General features: G+C 43.2%; 1 protein-coding gene across 13 annotated transcripts in view; it reads right to left on the bottom strand.

Moving 5' to 3' along the window:
• Positions 1-18,540, bottom strand: part of SGMS1 (sphingomyelin synthase 1) — a 317,203-nt gene that overhangs the window by 245,335 nt on the left and 53,328 nt on the right. The window contains exon 1 of one of the 13 annotated variants that reach the window (XM_070470580.1): positions 1,159-1,216. The exons of the other annotated variants lie outside the window; for them this stretch is intronic. The gene's annotated coding sequence lies outside the window, so the exon portion shown is untranslated. Of the gene's footprint in view, positions 1-1,158; positions 1,217-18,540 lie in introns of those variants that run through there. 13 annotated transcript variants of the gene reach the window in all.

The following is an 18,540-nucleotide window of genomic DNA, read 5'->3' on the forward strand; positions in this document are numbered from 1 at the left end:
CATTCTGAAACTGACTGGAGTCAGCCTGTGAAAACCAAATTTAAACTTCATATCCCATTAACTTGGATGGTGTGAGCTCCACTCTGGGCAGAGCTCAAGTTCATCTCTAACTCTCCTCCAAGAAAAGGAGAGACACATAACTATACCAATGCAGGTAGGTATTTTAGGACAATCTCGTTTTTGTTTGTTTGTTTTTCAGTTAAGCATGTCCAGTGACTAGAAGAACCAGGAACCAACAAACCCAATGCAAATAACAAATCACAGGCTGGTCTAGCTAGCTGAGGCAGCTTCCTAATCACATCCATCTTCATCAGCTCCAACCTCTCTCCTGTCTGAACAGAGAAACCTGCCCACCTGTTTCTTTCTTTCTTTCTTTCTTTCTTTGGCCATGCCACATGGCATGCAGGATCTTAGTTCCCGGACCAGGGATTGAACCTGCACCCCTGCAATCGAAGCATAGTCTTAACCACTGGACCACCAGGGAAGTCCCAAGACAGCCTGATTTTTCAGTTGTTTAAGCTTATTGTTTGTAAGCAGAATGCTTAATCACTAATTCCACTTTTTTTCCTTCATATAATGGAAAAAAATCCTAGTATATGCAAAAATCTATGATGGCTAATGGTGCCTTAAGGGTTCCACACTTCTTCACTATTTCTCCAGACACCTGTTTCTAAGAGCTTCCCAATGAAGCAACTACAAGTTCTGACCCCTCTATCTAATCTGCGTAGGGATGCCAAACTAATTATCCTAACACACCACTCTGCTCAGCCCTCCTCCTGAACACAGAGGCAAATTCTCTTTGCTGTTGTTTGCAAGGCCGGACATCCAGCCCCACCTTATTTCCTACTGCTCTTCCTTCCCAACCCTCCAGTCCAGCCAGACTCCCATACTATCAACCCCTAAACAATGCTCTCCTTGACTTACAAGCATGCTGACCACTCTCCCGCTCTGAAACACTCCTCAACCTGGGAGGCCGTATTATTTACCACTCCTGTTAGCCACCTGCTTCTCTTACCCCTCCTCCTCAGCACCCTTTGACAACTTTTACTTCTGCTCAAGCCCTAAATGGACAGCCATCTCCCAGGATCCTACCCCTTTCCCTTCTTCATTTAAGTAGTAGAAGTTTGTGAGTCAGAAATGGAGGTAATGCTGTCTTACCTGGAAATTTCAAAGTTATCTTTAGCCATGGCTCCTTGGAGAACTCACTGATTCTAGGCTGGAGCAGGAAATACACAAGATGAGCCTAAAAGATGCTGGAGAGCCAGAAACATTGCTAAAATGCACATTCGTGCATTGTATACACATACATACATACACACACACAAAACAATGGGAGCCTGTCAAAGGATACAGGAGCCAAATGAAAGACCTCACAATGGCCAAAGCTACAGCAATTCTGAGCAACAAAATAAACAATGTAGTTTTGGACTAGAGTCCAAAACATAAACTAAATGGTCAGGGATCTCTGTTGATATAATTGAATGAATGAATAAGGGAGTATATGCAAGCCTGTGCAGAAGAATTCAAAATGATTTATGTAAATACTCCACCCTCAAGAAGGTGAAGTATAACTCCCTCCTCCTTATGTGTGGGCTGTACAAATTGATTTCTGTCCAAAGAACAGAGGATGGAAAGGTGGGCGAAAATTAACTGTACAGCGGGGAAACTTGACAAGCATTATCTCAATCAAGGGATCAATGTCAGTATCAACAGTGGTAAGACATGCTGACACTATGTACTGTAGACACAATGAAAATAGATAACCCAGTCAAATCATGAAAAAGCATCAGACAAATCCCAAATGAGGGACGTTCTATAAAATACCTGGAAAAAAAAATAGTATCCTCGAAACTATCAAGGTCATCAAAAATGAGTAATATCTGAAAACAACCATAATCTAACACTCTAGGAATTTAAGGAGATATGACAACTAAATGTAACGTGACACCCTGAATGGGATATTGAGACAGAACAGGGATATTATGTAAAAAATTAAAGAAATTTGAATAGAATGTGACTTTAGCATTAATACTGAATCATTAGTTAATGACAGATGTACCATACTATTATAAGATGCTAACAGCAGGGAAAACTGAGCAAGGGGAACATACAGGAACTCTCTATATTGTCTTTGCAACTTTTCTCTATATCTGAAACTAATCTAAAATTAAAAGTTTGCTTTGAAAGATTATCCTTGGCTCCTCCATCTTCCCTACTGTCGTCCAAAATGTCTCTTTCTGTTCTCTCCTCTCCCATTCCCTTGGTCATTACCCTCTCTAGTCTTTATTCCCCAATCCATCCCCCACACTGTTGTCAGAATAAGATTTCAAACACACAGATCTGAGGATAAGGCCTTTCTGATCAAAGCCCTTCAACAGCCACCCCCCTGATCTATATCAGGAGCAGCATACCTTTTCCATATAGGCCCAGACAGTAAGAATTTTAAACCTGGCAAGCCTACCCTACTCTGCCAATATAGCACTAAAGCAGCCATGCAAGATAGGTAAACAAACGGTTGTAGCTGTGCTCCAACAAAGACAGGCGTAGGGCTGGATTTGGCCCACAGGGCATACATATATCTAGTGGGTCAAACCCTGGCCTAGTGAATCAAGTCTAAACCCTTAAACTAACACTCAAGGCATAATCCACAGAACCCCTGACCCTTTTCCCCAGATGAGCCCTCCCTTCTTTGGCTAAGCTCTTTGCTCCTACATGGATGTACCCCTGCTTCTCCTCCGGTTAGATGAATTAGGGTCCCTTTTCTGGGAAGGGTCTTCAGATCATTCCACACAAGAAAAATTTCTCCCTTATCGTAACTCGTAGCATATCTGGACCCTTGTAACTCATCTGGCACAATATCAGTGAAAATATTAAAAATCATCACAGTATCATTCAGTGTTGTTTATTTGTTCAGGGTAGTTCTTTCAAATCAATTCCAAGTATGTTTAAGTTATTAAGTAACACAAAGTCAGTAAAGACATTCCCCCATGCCTTCCAAAGACTTGCAAGTAATAAATACTAGTACCTGCTTATTAGTACTATGCTTCCTAAAGTGTGTTACAAGTACATCATGGCATGTTAATAGGTGTACCCTTAAAAGGAAGTGCTTTTTAATCAATTATGTCTAAGGAATTCTGGGTTCAACTAAGTTAAGCAACTTTCTCTGGCCTAGGAATTTTCAAAGCCTTCATTGTACATTGTGAATCTCCTTAAAGAGGGATATATTACACAATAACTCTCAAATCTGTTAGACCATGAAATTTTTTTCACATTTTTAGCATCTGTGTCCTGCAGAATAGTTAGGGAATTGTTGAAATGAAGGATACTCCTACAAGGTGGACTGAAAGTTCTAATTTTTCTACTTGTCACCGTGGCAGGCTGAATAATGCAGGCCCCCCCACCCAAAGATACCTATGTTCCAATCCCAAGAATCTTTCAATGTTACCTTAAATGGAAAAAAAAAAAAAAAGACTTTGCAGATGTGATTAAGGTTCTTGAGATGGGAAAATTATCTGGATGGGCCCTAAATGCAAACAAATGTATCCTTATAAAAAAGAGGCAGAGGGTGATCGGACACTAGACAGAAGGAAAGGCAACGTGACCAGAAGGCAGAGACCAGAGGACGGAGGCCACAAGCCAGGGAGTGTCAGCAGCCACCAGCAGCTGGAAGAGCCCAGGGGCTGCCTGTCTCCTGGGGCCTCCAGGGGGAACACAGCCCTGCCAACACCTTGAGGTCAGCCCAGTGAAACTAATTCTGGATTTTTAGCCTCCAGAACTGAAAGAAAATAAATGTGCGTTGTTTAAGTCACCAAGTTTGTGGTAATTCATTACAGCAGCCATAGAAAAGTAATACAGCCACAACACCCATCTTGATGCTATGCTCTTTGCTGAGGTTAAACATTCCTGAGTGAAGTCAAATTAGCCCTGACCACAGTCAGGTCACAGTTAGCCTTGGCCAGTGAGGTTTCCAGGCTTTCCTGGTGGCTCAGTGGTAAACAATCTACCTGTCAATGCAGGAGACATGGGTTCCATCTCTGGGTCTGGAAGATCACCTGGATAGAGAAAGAAATGACAACCCACTGCAGTATTCTTGCCTGGAAAAGTCCATGGACAGAGGAACCTGGCAGGCTATAGTCCATGGGGTTGCAAAAGAGTCAGACATGACTTAGCAACTAAACAATGACAAAGTGAGGTGTCATCATCCATTTAAGGGATGATGCCAGTGGTCAGGAATCTGGACGTGGGTTAAACCACCTCAGTTCAAATGCCAGCTCTAACATTTACCAGTTAATTATATGACCTCGGTCAAGGCATTTATCCTCTTTGTAACTCAGCTGTCTCATCTATAAAATGGGACTATCTTCACAGAGTTGCTCTGTGGATTAGATAAGATTATGTATAAAGAGCACTTAATTTTCTGACATACAATACTCACTTAAAAATGAAAATCACTATTATTACATTACAGTAGTATTGCGACTTAGAGGCCAAAAAAATCTACTTTCAACTCCAAGCTAAATGTCATATTCTTTTATTTTCAGTTTGGCAAACTAAATATCTTTACCCAATTTCTAACTTAGGACATTTAAAATGACCTCAGCAAGGTAAGGCAAGTGGAAAAGTTCATGCCTGCCTCTCTGAATCATGGCTTTTAATATGCGACTTGATAAATTATGACAGCTAATAGCTCTAAGACAGGCTGTTGGTGTCATGCATTAAAATCATGTCGTTCATTAAAAGGCCTACAGCTATTTCTCTTGTAGGGGCTATCTATATTGGTTAGTTCAAACAGCCAGCAAAGACGTTATTTTCTTAATTATTAAGCTGCTGATGCTCCATTTGCTAGTCTTTATCTTAATGTGTGGTTATGCTTACATTAACAGCAACAGATGCAACAATTCTGATAGGCCCCAATACAGGTCTGTCACAAGGCCCTTGAAAACAGCAGAGATGAGGGTCGTGGCATAATGTAGAAAAGCCCTCCCAGCATGTCTTCCACCTCTTGGTCTCACCCCATCTACCACTATTCTCTGCAGAGAACCTAGGCACCACTTGCCGTCACGTTACAGTGAGCCAGCCTACGTGAGTGAATTAGGAGTTACCATACAGCGTACCTGATCATAAATATTGACTCACCACTGATCACAGGCGCTTGAGACACAGAACTTCAACTCCTCAAACCTTTAAGAGACTTCTATGAAAATGCAGGAATCCTTAGCAAAATTAGTATCTTAATACTAGTTCCGTACTTTGGTACTCATTAGAGTAAAAGAGTCAAAATAGGGCTGTAGGAAGAAACCAGGCATTTTCTGAAAAAAGATATAGGAAAAAAATCATACCACCTTCACTCTCCTTTAGGGTGTCACAATCAAGAATTCTCAAAAAAAATTATAGTTCAAGCAACCTAATCTATAAATTTCCTAGAATTCTGGTGAAGCAGGATGGGCCGTGATGACTTGAATTTGTGTGAGAAACCAACAGATATCATAAGAAAAATGATCAAGATCTCAAGACACAGGAACTAAGAACATCCAGCAAAGGTGGAAAAGGGCCTCCTCAACTCCTGGGGGCTGTTGCAGGTAGACAAGACACCCACTGATAGAGCACAAGAAACAGACCACAGATGAACAGAGAACTGCCAGGTCACATGGGACAAGGACGAAAAAAAGAGTGTCATCAACACAACCAACAAATTTCACACCCCCACCACACCCCTAAATGCCAGTCCACAATGGTCTGCCCCATTAGTGACAAAGGAGACAGCCGAGCTGGGATCAGCTCTAGGGACTAGGCTTGGAAGAACTTACAGGATCTTGAGTCACCCCTGGGATCTGCAGGGAGAGACAGGCACTTAGCGAGAAGCACAGAGTAGGGGTCTCAGAGCACAGCCGGTGGGAGTTCAGAATATCTACATTGATTTCTACACCCGCACAGGCCATCCCCTCACAGCTGAGGAGCTGCAGAGGCGCCAGTCACACTAGCGAGTTATGGCAGAACTGGGGCTGTTGGGAGAAAATGAAAATAAGTCACACCTCTGACCACATTCAAGACGGAGAGATAGCATCACCTGCTTGGCGGTGACAAATATGCACAGCATCCACTGTGCACGTCAGCAAACACACACGACCAAGCTGTCCTGGTCTGTCGATCAGGGACCACCAAAACCTCAGTGAGGTCTGCTAGTTCGAAAAGTTAGCTTCAACTACTGAAAAGGTTAAAAGAGGTTTTTAAGAAGCACTTCCTTTATCTTGAAATTCTAAAACAGAGGTCACAAACCCAAACACCTGTGGAGTCAGGCATGGAGAGCAAACGGCTGCAGCTGGCAGGCATGAGGGGCCAGAAGGAACCTCCAAGGGGGCAGTCTCCACTCAGCCCAAGGCCGCTGCGGCCGTGGGAGTGGGGACGCGGGGTCCCCAGGACGGCTCCAGGCTGTCGCCAGCACAGGCCACTGAAGCAGTCACAGAACCACTGACTGTCTGCTTGCTTTCCTTTAAGACTATAATAGTCATACGAGTGAATAAAATATGGTTCCAAGGAATATAAATGAAGTGAAAATCCTTGCCCTTGACTCCCCCAATTGCTAATAGATTAGATCACTATGTATGCTTCTTATTCTAGACACACAAAATGTTCTACAAGTTGCTTCACTTAACAATATGTCATGGACAGTCTTCCACATCAGTACATGCAGATCTACTGCATTCTTCTTACCATCACTATAGTTAGAATACAGAATTTCCATACTAGAAGATGACTGCAGAGTCTCTAGGCTGATCCCTTCCCTTCTGTGATGTCCCCAGAGGTCCCCAGGTCCTTCAACCACACAGCAAAGAAGCAGAGCCCCCCAACACAGGGTGATGTCAGCAGTGTCACCAGCATCACATCATCATCTCAGCTTTTCAGAAGAGCAGAGCTTCCAACATGGGAGATGAAGAGCGAAAAGAGAGCTAACGTATCTAAAAACAAGGTAATGAACTGTAATCAGTGAAGAACCTCACAGCCATCAACTTGGCTTTTTTTTTAATTATTAATAGCAAATATCTGGAATTAGTGTAAATTCACCCAAGTTACTTAGAATTCCCTTAGCAGTCATGTTCTATCCATTTCCAAAACACACATGAAGTGGAATCAACTGACATTTTCATGAAATTCACCATCTTCCTGATCCAGGTCTTAAAGAAACAGGGCAAGGCCTGGCCTCCAAGTAAGCTGTTTACTCCAGCCATCCATAAGATGCCAATTCCTGGACCTCAGGGGTAAATCCAGAGGGGAACTAGTAGAATAAAGGATGTGGTTGAGGCCTTTGCCTCAGAGGCCATTCTTATAAAAGGAAATAGTCTTAAAAGAAAGAACTCTAAACTTCCTATTTGAAACATTAATTCTGCTACTAACTCAAGATACCAAAAAGCTAATTAAGTTTCAGACCTTCAGAAACTCCAGTTTAGCTCCCGGATATAGAAAAGCCTTTCTGTCTAAACTTATAAATTCCCTGGAGGCCCAAACCTCCTGGCATGGCTAGCTTTCAAAACATTTTAGGAAACTTGACCTCAAATTAAAATCAGCATTTCAGCAAAGGTTACTTACAGTCTTTGAGAAACTGTATTTCAGATAAACACAAATTGCAGAAATAAGTTATTCCTTATCCTATTAATACAATTTGCTTTATAAAAGAAATGCTTAGGGGTTTCTTCTGGTATACTTTATTGCCAAGCTAGCAACAGGGAACATTCCACATGGCTCCCTTTGCCCTCTCTTCCATTGCCGAGTGGAGTCCGCCACCCTAGCCACCCTGTCTCGACTCTTCTCCTCCCCAGCCCCTCGATTTAGGCTATCACCAAATTTCAGGGTGGCCACAGTAAGAGCCTCCTCACTCGTCTCTGTCACCAATCCCATTTGTTCCCTATAAGACTGCCAAAAATCCCTTTCTCTTACTCAACAGGTATTTACAGAGCCCCTCGTATGTGACAGACACTGTTTCAGACACAAGGATGGAGCAGGCACACCAGCAACCTTTGCCCGTCAGGAACATCCCAGAGTGGCATCAGACAAGTGAGCAGTGCCATGGAGAAAAAGAAGGCGGGGAGGTGACAAGAAGTGCGTGGGGGGAGATGGGGCGCGGGGGGCTGGGTTACTTTATTTACATGGTCAGCAAATGTGAGCCTGTCCTGACGGAAGGGGAGAGGACCGACAGGTCAGGGAAAGAGTATTCCAGGTGGACAGGAGCACAAGTCTGCGCATCTGAGGCCAGCAGAGACCAGGGTGGCTGGACCACAGCGAGCAGAGCGAGACTCCTAAGAGGTGCAGTCAGAGAGGATCAGAGCCCACAGTGTGTGTGGGCTCACGGTGACCTCCAGGAGCGCCTCTGGAGTGAAATGGGAGCGATGCTTTCTTGCAGCAATCCCTATCTGGGATTCTTGGAAAATGTACAGTTCTTCCAAATCTTGAGAAAAATAAGAAATAGGAGGAAAGCCTCATAAATCTCCCGCTTGTTCAGCCATCAACCTAGAATCCAAGGACATCAAATCCAAAGGAGTAGCACAAATGCTGACGTGCAGAGGTGAAGGTTAAGGCCAACGTTTTCCAGAACTGGGCCAGGAGCACGGAGAAGTGAAGCTGCCGCTCACCAGTCACCCAGTCTTGCTTATAGCTGTTACCCTGTTCTTTGTGTGTGTTCTCAGTCCTGTCCCTGCCAATGCTGAGTCAGTCTCACAGAGTCAATGTTAATAAGCTACACATAGTATGCCATCTACAAATCCTGGTTCTATATAGTGCTGCAAATCTTGCTGAAGACCCAAATGTTAACATCATTTAGACATTATCGGATCATGTTCAGAAACATTTTTTAGTATCTGAATATTAAAAACAGGGTACTTTTTTGGTAAATGTACTAAACGTACTTCTTATTTATTCAATATTTTTTAGATAGTCATAATAATGAATAAAGAGCAATAAGAACACACTGGAAGTACTTTACAAGAGGTTAAGCAAATTAACTAGCTTGTTGCTAGATAATGTTTAAACATCGTAAACTTTTTAATAAAAATGAGGAGTTGTTTAAGAGGAAAATGTGCTTACCAGAAGAAATGCAAAGAAAAGATGCAACTGTTGTAGAAATCAGACTCTAATTTAAAAATCTAAACTAGCAAAAAATAATAATAACAATATGTCAACAGCAAAACCAAAGCAAGGCAACCAGGAAAATAATTTTATTGTTTGAGAAGGAAATGACTTTATATGAACTTATGGGACCCAAATCTTTTATAAAAAGCAATGAGTATGCCTGTCCATTGCTCCAGAGACACTATCCATTTCAAGGCTATTCTCTGTACAAACAAGGGAAATCATTGCCTCCACAGACAAGAGAAACCCATGGGGACATGCTTCCCAACTATAGGCAGGTGGACAACAGGTAAAGACAGAGGGAGAGGATGGGAGTTTGTAAGATTAAAGGTTACAGAGGGAACTAACACAGACATATTCAGTGGCAGAAACTATTCCTACCACTTAACATATATGTATTTATATAATCCTCACAGTCACTCAAAGAGATAAACGCTATTATTAAACCTACTCCTATCTTGTAAGAAGAAACTGAGGCACAGAGAAATGAAGCTACTTTTCACACAGCTACTAAGCAGTCATGTATGTGTGAAAGTCACTCAGTCGTGTCCAACTCTTTGCAACCCCATGGACTATAGCCCGCCAGACTCCTCTGTCCATAGGATTCTCCAGGCAAGAATACTGGAGTGGGTTGCCATTCCCTTCTCCAGGGAATCTTCCCAACCCAGGACTGAACCCATGTCTCCTGTGTCTCTGCATTGCAGGCAGATTCTTTACCATCTGAACCACCTGGGAAAAGCCAGACACAAACATGGATTCTGCCTCCAGGTCCATCCTACTAACCACTATCCATGCTACTTCAACAGACCCTATGATTTCAGAGTACGATTGGCAAGTTTTGCATGCTAATGGTTCAAGGAACTCTCATTAACACCATCATCATCACCATCATTATCACTGCTTACCTGTCTATTTTTTTAATTATAAGAACATTTTACTTAAAGGTACTACACAAGTTTTTATCCCCATATGCTGAATCTAATTCCCCAGACTGGAAGCTTCCCCATTCTTGCCATATAAACAAGTCACTCCTGGCTGCTTAAATTGCATGCCTGAAATATCCCAGATAAGCAACTTGGAATGAGCCAAAACACCAGGATGAAAAATGGCAGCTGGCATCTTTTGATTCGTTGGAGAACTGGATGCTGTCAGTATTCCAGGATATGATATTTCAAGGCCTTGGACCTAATAGTTACTGCTTTAGTATGTGTAAATATGCATTGGTCTAGAAGCTATTGAGGGCAGCCCCACAACGATCCACTGAGACAACAGCAGGAAAAGAGAAATCTGACCTAAAGCAGACCACAAAAGTTAAGGGAAACTGGCAAACATGCCACAGAGTACACACCACATATCAAAGACCTGTTACTAAAACTACAAGGCCTGGACAAAGAAGACTCCTAATTGTTGCTTTATTTACCACAGTCTTTTACCTCCACTTACTGATGCTTCTTTAAGCAACAACAGTGTCCCGTCCACTGACTGTATACCCACGAAGCCCACTCCCATCCAGCTGCCAGAGGTGTGCCCAGATCTCTCCTTCCAGGTCATCTGCAATCACTCATATTCTGCGTCTGCTGCCACATCTGTTCTGCTGTCCACAAAGGCAGTCACACACAATAAATACACGGACTGCTTTGGGAGTGAAAGTGGAAAAGAGAAAGGATTAAATATAGTTATCTTGGCCTAATGTCTGAATATGGGAGATCTGTCTATCAGACATATTCTAGATTTAAACCCATTTAACTGCTAAGGAAACCGAGTCCCAGAAAAGTTAAGTAACTTGTCCATGGTTGTAAAGCTCTGTCTTTTATCAGCAGTTTCGGCAGGCTGATCCTGCCCAAAGGACACAGGAAATATTTTCACCAGCAGAGAAGAATAAAGCTTCTCATACAGCGAGCTCTGGGGAGACACCCACAGCGTGGAAGGGGCACTTAGGAGTCACACAGAGGATAAGATTATATTCAATGTATGCCCCATCACTTAGAAACTCCTAAAAACAAAATCTGCTCTCTCCAATGTAAAACTGTAAGGAACTTCAAGTCGGCTATGTAAGCTGGAGGAAGCATCTGACATCTCTTGCTTAAATACAGGAAAGTTTGTTAAGACGGAAGAAAGGAAATAGGCAGCTATAAATAGCTCAGCAAGAAAGTGATTCTTAGTGGGAACTTTCGCAATTTTTCCTTCAATTTACTGTAGATACATTCATACATATACATTTGTACGGAAGTGTGTGTACACTGTTTTATATTTTTCCTTCTTGATTCTAGCAATACAACTACCAAGTCTTAATGCCAGGCACTGAGAAAACAAAAAAAGAATATTAACAATGACAACAAAAACGAATACTAACAATGACAAGTATAAGTCAAATCTGTGGAGTGCGAGAGGCCCTCTCTACAAATTTCTGGTGGCCCAATCCTTTCAGCAAAAGATCTGACAACCATAAAAGGCTCATACTCCAGATGACCAACAAGCACATGAAAAGATGCTTAATATCATTAATTATTATAGAAATGCAACTCAACACTACAATGAAATAACACTGCACACCAATCAGAACAGCCGTCATTTAAAGATCTATAAACAATAAATGCTGGAGAGTATGTGGGGAAAAAAGAACCTTCCTACACCATTGGTAGGAATGTAAACTGGTGCAGCCACCATGGAGAACAGTATAGATGTCCCTTAAGAAACTAAAAACAAAGCTACCTCATGATCCTGCAATCCCAATCCTGGGCATATATCTGGAAAAAAACCCTCTAACTTGAAAAGACATGTGCACCCCAATATTCATGTAGTACTATTTATAATAGCCAAGACATTCACTGACAGATAAATGGATAAAGAAGATATGGTATATATGTATACAATGGAATACTATTCAGTCTTAAAAAAAGAATGAAACAATGCCATTTGCAGCAACATGGATAGACCTAGAGATTATTAGTCTAACTGAAGTAAGTCAGACAGAGGACAAATATCATATGATCTCTACACTTTTATGTGGAGTCTAAAAAAATGATACAAATGAACTTATTTACAAAACAGAAAGAGACTCACAGACTTGGGAGAGCAAGCTTGCATTGACCAAAGGGGATAACAGTGGCGGGGGCGGCGGGGGCGGTTGCCGAGGGGCAGAGAAGGAGGAAGATTAAAAGTTGGGGATTGATGTGTGCACACTACTATATATAAAATAGATAAGCAGCAAGAATTTGCTATGTAGCACAGAGAACTGTATTTGATATCTAGTAATAACCTATAGTGGAAAAGAATCTGAAAAAGAATATATTTATAGCTGAATCATTTTTGTGGTACACCTAAAAGTAGCACAGTGTTGTAAATTAGCTCATGTCAAATTTTTTAATGGTAAAAAAATAAAAATACTTTTAAAAAAAAAAGGCATCATACTCTCTGACCCAGTATTCCTATTCCCTTTGCATGTCATATTCATGAATTTCCTCCCATTCTTCATATCCTGTTTCTACCCAGCTGTGATCAGAGTCCACATATAGTTTCTGCATCCAGCTACACAGTTTTCCTAACAGTTTTCCAAAGACTGCATTACTTAGTAAGGGACCACAATCACTGGGATGGAAGAGACCTGCTGTGTCTTTTTGTGTTGTAATCATGCCTTGTTATTCAAGAACAGTCTCTGAGCTAAGCAGCCTGTCACCCAATTTAGTACTTACATAGGGCAGATAAAAACTTTTAAATCATAGTTTAAGAACCAGTAAACTAGAACAGTCAATAGGAACAAAAGAAGACTTGGAGCAAAAAAGGCCTAGTTTCTGAAATATGAAGTAAGGATATGACCTCAGGCAAATCAAAATTTCTCTGGGTCTGTTTTTCCATCTGTGATACGGCCTGTGAGTGTTCACTGTGCAGTGGATACTGGTCAAGCATTCTGCATACCTCGGCTCACTGAAAGCCCATCACAACAACACAAAGAGTGGGTATCATCACCCCCATTTAACAGCTGAAGAAACAGAGGCATGAACTTACAAAGTTTGTGTCAGCTGGCAGAGCCAGCACAGAGCACAGGCCATCTGCAGCCAGATCTTGCTGCTAGATCAGAGGATTTCTGGGGTTCCTTAAAGCTCAGACCCTCTATGATTCTGACAGTCGACTGCTTAGTTGGTCACATTCATGCCAGTTTTTTGTAGTTGTTCAACGCTGGTCACAAGTAACTAATCTTTTATCTTCAAACACTGTGAGATTTAAAGCAGCTACCAAGACACTGACTTCAAACTCTGACTTTAATGAAAGGTCAACCTAAAACAAACTAGAAATCCATATGGTGCTTCAAATGCTTCTTGAAGATTCAACTCTCCATTGATGTCAGAAGAACTGAGTTATTAACTAACTTGAAAAGCAGAAGGATGCAAGACAGAGAAACATTTGCTTCTGGAATAAGTGAAACTGGAAATAAAACCACAGACAGTTTCCAGGCTCAAAAGCTGGTTTCCGCTCAGTAGTATTTCAGATGGGCCTCCCCCACCCCACTACTGAGGACTCCAGAAGTCTGCCCACCCTCCACGACTAGGCAAAACAAGAAAGGAGAGACTGCAGCGACATCTCCAAACCATCAGAGACCATATCCTCATCTGGGATCAGAAAAGCCCACCCGAGTTCACATGCATTTCTTCTTTTCAGACCAACAAAGCAGTCTGAGGCCCACCCTTTCTTTTCTTTCCTTTCTCAAGTTCCAATCTCTCCTCAGTCCAACTCACCTTACCCAAATAAATGAATGAAATGACCACTTTCTAGATCAGAGATCCTAGGAACTCAGCTGTGCACAAAAGTCCAGGTGTCTGATTAAAATGCAGAATCCCAGCCTCTATACCAGTAGACTATGGTTTGGTGGACCTGCTTTGGGGCTCAAGAATGCACATTTCCCCTAACACTCCCTGCATGCATGCCTCACACACACAAACACGCCCCTGTCCTCCTCCACCATGTACACAGGTAGAAAACCACACTTTGAAAAACACTGCTACAGAGAATGTAAGAACAAAGTTACATCTTTTTAATTTTTTTTAATTGAGGTGACATTGGTTTATTACACTATGTAAGTTTCATGTATACACTATATTTCGACTTCTGTACAAACTACAGCATGCTCACCACCAGAAGTTTAGTTTCCATCCGTCACTTTACAGTTGACCCCCTTTATCCATTTGACCCACCCACCCCACCCCCGCCAAACCCCTTCCCCTCTGGTAATTATTGCTCAGAGTCACATCTCTTTTAAATCATAGCCTAAACCTTGTGTCCATACTGTTGATGAACAGAAGGGTTTTCTCTGGTTTCCCCTTGCCCTGTGCATCTGCCCGTGATTCCCAAATCCACTTTCGAAACACACTTCCCTCCCCTGATCTGAGCACTGCTGTGGCCCTCACTGGGTGAGCTCTAGTCCGTGCTGTCAAAAAAAACCACCAACAACAAAAAAAACCAGCAACAGAGCTCCTGGCAGCCTCACCAAATCATTCCTAGCACTGAACAACCACCTTGAGAACGTCAGAGCAGTAGCTTCACTCGGGAATTATATAAGTGGATGCCAAGTTCCTATCGAGCACTCCGGGGCACCTAGAAATGTGTGGTGGGATACAGTGGACCACCTGGGCCTGATGACTAGCCCCTGATGATCACTGCTTCTGAACCCAACATTCTCTGGCCTGATGAGAGCCTCGAGTTTCCACACTCTCAGACCGTGTCCACAAGAAGGGCATCCTATATACATGGGCCAAGCAGTCTTGTGACTATTGGGACAAAATCATGCCAAGAGGCTGGTAATCCAACTAGAGGAATATATTACACCATAGTTAAAATGAACCTCGCTAAAATACCACGATACCGAAAACCGTGTTAAATTCTCTTATAGAAGAAACTCTTTTTATGGAATTCGCCTACTATGCAATCAGTCCCTTAGTGGCTGGGGTTTAAGTTACAGGAGTTCACAGGTGCAGGGTTTCTGATTACACTTGTGCATCCCTTGGAACAAAGGTACTGACAATCTACCTCCCCATGCCAGAAGTGCACGGATGACGGCTCCCAGACCCGGCACCTCACCAGGGGAAGTGGTACAGAGGCTGGAGAGGCTCAGACTGAAAAAAAAAGCAGGCACCACTCAGGGCCTTGGGCCACGTCAGGCCTCCAGCCAAGCACAACAACCTGTGTCCTATGTGACATTAAAGCACAAAAGGAACGTGACACCCTGGCACCCGAAGACGTTCCAGACCACTTACAGCCACGTGGAGTCCGCATATTAGAGCCCTGGCTTTCCTGAGTCCCCCGACGGGACACAGTTAGAAATGTGAAGAGGGAGACAGGACCTGGCGCAGTGTGCAACAACAAACCCAGGCCGCAAGGAAGTGATTAGGACGAGGAAGCCACCCTGTGGGAAGGGACAGGGTCCTGATTGGGAAGAGCACAGGAGAGCTTCTAAAATGGTCTGGGTGATGATAACGTGTTCACATTGTGAACATCTTTGTTTTATGTACTTTGATGGAAATGTTCAGCTTTTTTAAAAGGCACCTGAGATATAAAACTATACAAGAAGACCAGGCTCCGGCTCTTGGGATTGCACATCCCTAACGGACACCTGGCTGATCAAACTGAGAGAGCATGTGACAAGCAGAACTATCAGCGATGTTACCCCTGGTGGCCACATACCTAGGAGCAGCGCCCGTTGTCTACAAGGTTCTCCAAACTCCATAGCTCAAATGTAGGGCTGGCCAGCATGGCACTTTATGAGCAGAAGAGAACATACGAAGATGGGAATTACCGAACTACCCACAGTTAACGGATTACAATAAACCAGTGTTTTATCCACTGGTGGGGGGGAGGAGAATGAGACAAGGGCAGATAAGCAGACTGGAAAAGGCTAGTGCAGGTAGGACACACGCTGAGTGCTCTCACCGGTCTTGTGCCCCGGCTTGTCCTTGGCTGGCTGGCCTATCTCCTAGCACCCACTCTCTTCACCCCCGTGTCATGAGTCATGGGAGCATTGGGGGACGGGTGAGCATAAATGATTTTCTTCTTTTATGAGATGGACTTCTAACATTTTTTTTACCCTCCAAAATTTTCCCTTTGTCAGATTTTTATGAACTAAGCAAGGTGTTTATATATCATTCCATACCCTTTTCTTTCATACCCTAAAGTACGTACTGAAGGGCAGAAATGGTCCTTTTCAATTCGGTAGGATATCTCTGGATTTTGCACAGTATTTGGGATCCCTTCCACACAGGCATTTTTATATAGAACCAGGCATCCGGTCCCATCACTTCTTGGCAGATAGATGGGGAAACAGTGGAAACAGTGACTGACTTTATTTTTCTGGGTTCCAAAATCACTGCAGATGGTGATTGCAGCAATGAAATTAAAAACACTTACTCCTTGGAAGGAAAGTTATGACCAATCTGGACAGTATATTAAAAAGCAGAGACATTACTTTGTCAACAAAGGTCCGTCTAGTCAAGGCTATGGTTTTTCCAGTGGTCATGTATAGGTGTGAGAGTTGGACTACAAAGAAAGCTGAGCCCTGAAGAATTGATGCTTTTAAACTGTGATGTTAGAGAAGACTTTTGAGAGTCTCTTGGACTGCAAGGAGATCCAACCAGTCCATCCTAGAGGAGATCAGTCCTGGGTGTTCATTGGAAGGACTGATGCTGAAGGTGAAACTCCAATAATTTGGCCACCTGATGCTGACTCATTAGAAAAGACCCTGATGCTGGGAAAGATTAAGGGCAGGAGGGGAAGGGGATGACAGAGGATGAGATGGTTGGATAGCATATTGACTCAATGGACATGGGTTTGGGTGGACTCCAGGAGTTGGTGATGGACAGGGAGGCCTGGCATGCTGTGGTTCATGGGGTTGCAAAGAGTCGGACATGACTGAGTGACTGAACTGAACAGAACTGATGTGTCCAAAAGCATCTGTACAACACTGGGGAACTTCCTACTGCTGCAAAGCAGATTACATTGTAATCTATGTCAAGGCAGCAGCACTGACTTCTACCACATTGTCTTAGAACAGAAAGTACCCGCACCTTTCAGCCTGGAGACTGGGGAAGGATTCTTAAATGCTGCCATTGGTATTACAGGAAAGATACATCTGGATAAGAAGTGAATTAGTAAATAGTTAAAGGCCTGGGTTTGGGAGTCGAGTACAAATGGGTTAAAATCTAACCCAACTCTAGTATAAAGGTCCTGGGCAAGTTGCTTGACCTCTCTGAACCCTCCATTTGGCCACAAAGTTCCAGGTCCTAGAAAGGACAGGACATCTGACTCATTCATCTCTAGGAAGGTTCCACATCTCCAGCCTTTCCCTCTGGGGAAGACTTAAAAATTAACACAAGCTGGCGTCCAACATCTGCATCTCCTCTGTTGGGGTGCCCTCCTTGATAAGTGAGCCCTGGTGGGAGGGGGGCCCACCCCATCAGAGACCCTGGGAAGAAAGGCCATCGTCCCCTCCATCCCTGGCACCTCGTGTGTACATGTGTCACCAAGGCCTAGACAATCAGATGCTTCCGGCCAGGACCCTGAATCTGGAGTGAGGGGCCCCAGGAGACAGGGACAGAGGGGAATGTGGCAGAGCGGCACCGCAGTGACTGTACATCCAGGGCCTGGCTGCAGCCAGCAAGCATGTCCTCACTGGGTGTTCGTAACACATGGTGTCACTGTTCTGGGTTATGGGTTTTGCTGTGCTTCTGGTAACCCAGCCTCCTTTGGCAACTGCGGAATATCTTTTCAGTGTATCCTTCTGCTTAAGTTCTTATTTGCTACCAAGAACACATGGTCAGAAGTGGGAAAATTCTGATGAACTTTGGCATTGAGAAGTGCAAGAGGATGACAAAAATAAAACATCAAAAGGAACCAAACCAGAGAAGTGATGGCTCAGAAAATAAGACCAAGCAAAAGATTCATGCTGCTAAAGTGGTATTCAATGACTCTGCCTCCTCTTTTTTTGCAGCGTAACCTTTGCAACAGCACCCTCATTTTTGAAAACTGATGCTCTCTCTATTTGCTTGACACAGTGGAAGATGCTACAAGCAGAAAACACATTGATTTTCTTTGTTTTATTCTGTTGACAGCTTCTTCTCTTCTCAAATTTCTTGCCAATTCCTAGAAACTGGAAGGTGACAGCTTACTAACCTCCTTAGCATTCAGTTCAGTTTGTTGTTGGTATTCAGTAGCTCAGTCATGTCTGACTCTGTGACCTCATGAACTGCAGGACGCCAGGATTCCCTGTCCTGCACTGTCTACCGGAGTTTGCTCAAACTCATGTCCATTGAGTTGGTGATGCCATCCAACCATCTCATCCTCTGCCACTCCCTTGTCCTTTTGCCTTCAATCTGTCCCAGTATCAGGGCCTTTTCTAATGAGTTGGCTCTTCATATCAGGCGGCTAAAGTACTGG

Source organism: Odocoileus virginianus, chromosome 7, assembly GCF_023699985.2.
Source record: "Odocoileus virginianus isolate 20LAN1187 ecotype Illinois chromosome 7, Ovbor_1.2, whole genome shotgun sequence".
NCBI lineage: Eukaryota > Metazoa > Chordata > Mammalia > Artiodactyla > Cervidae > Odocoileus > Odocoileus virginianus.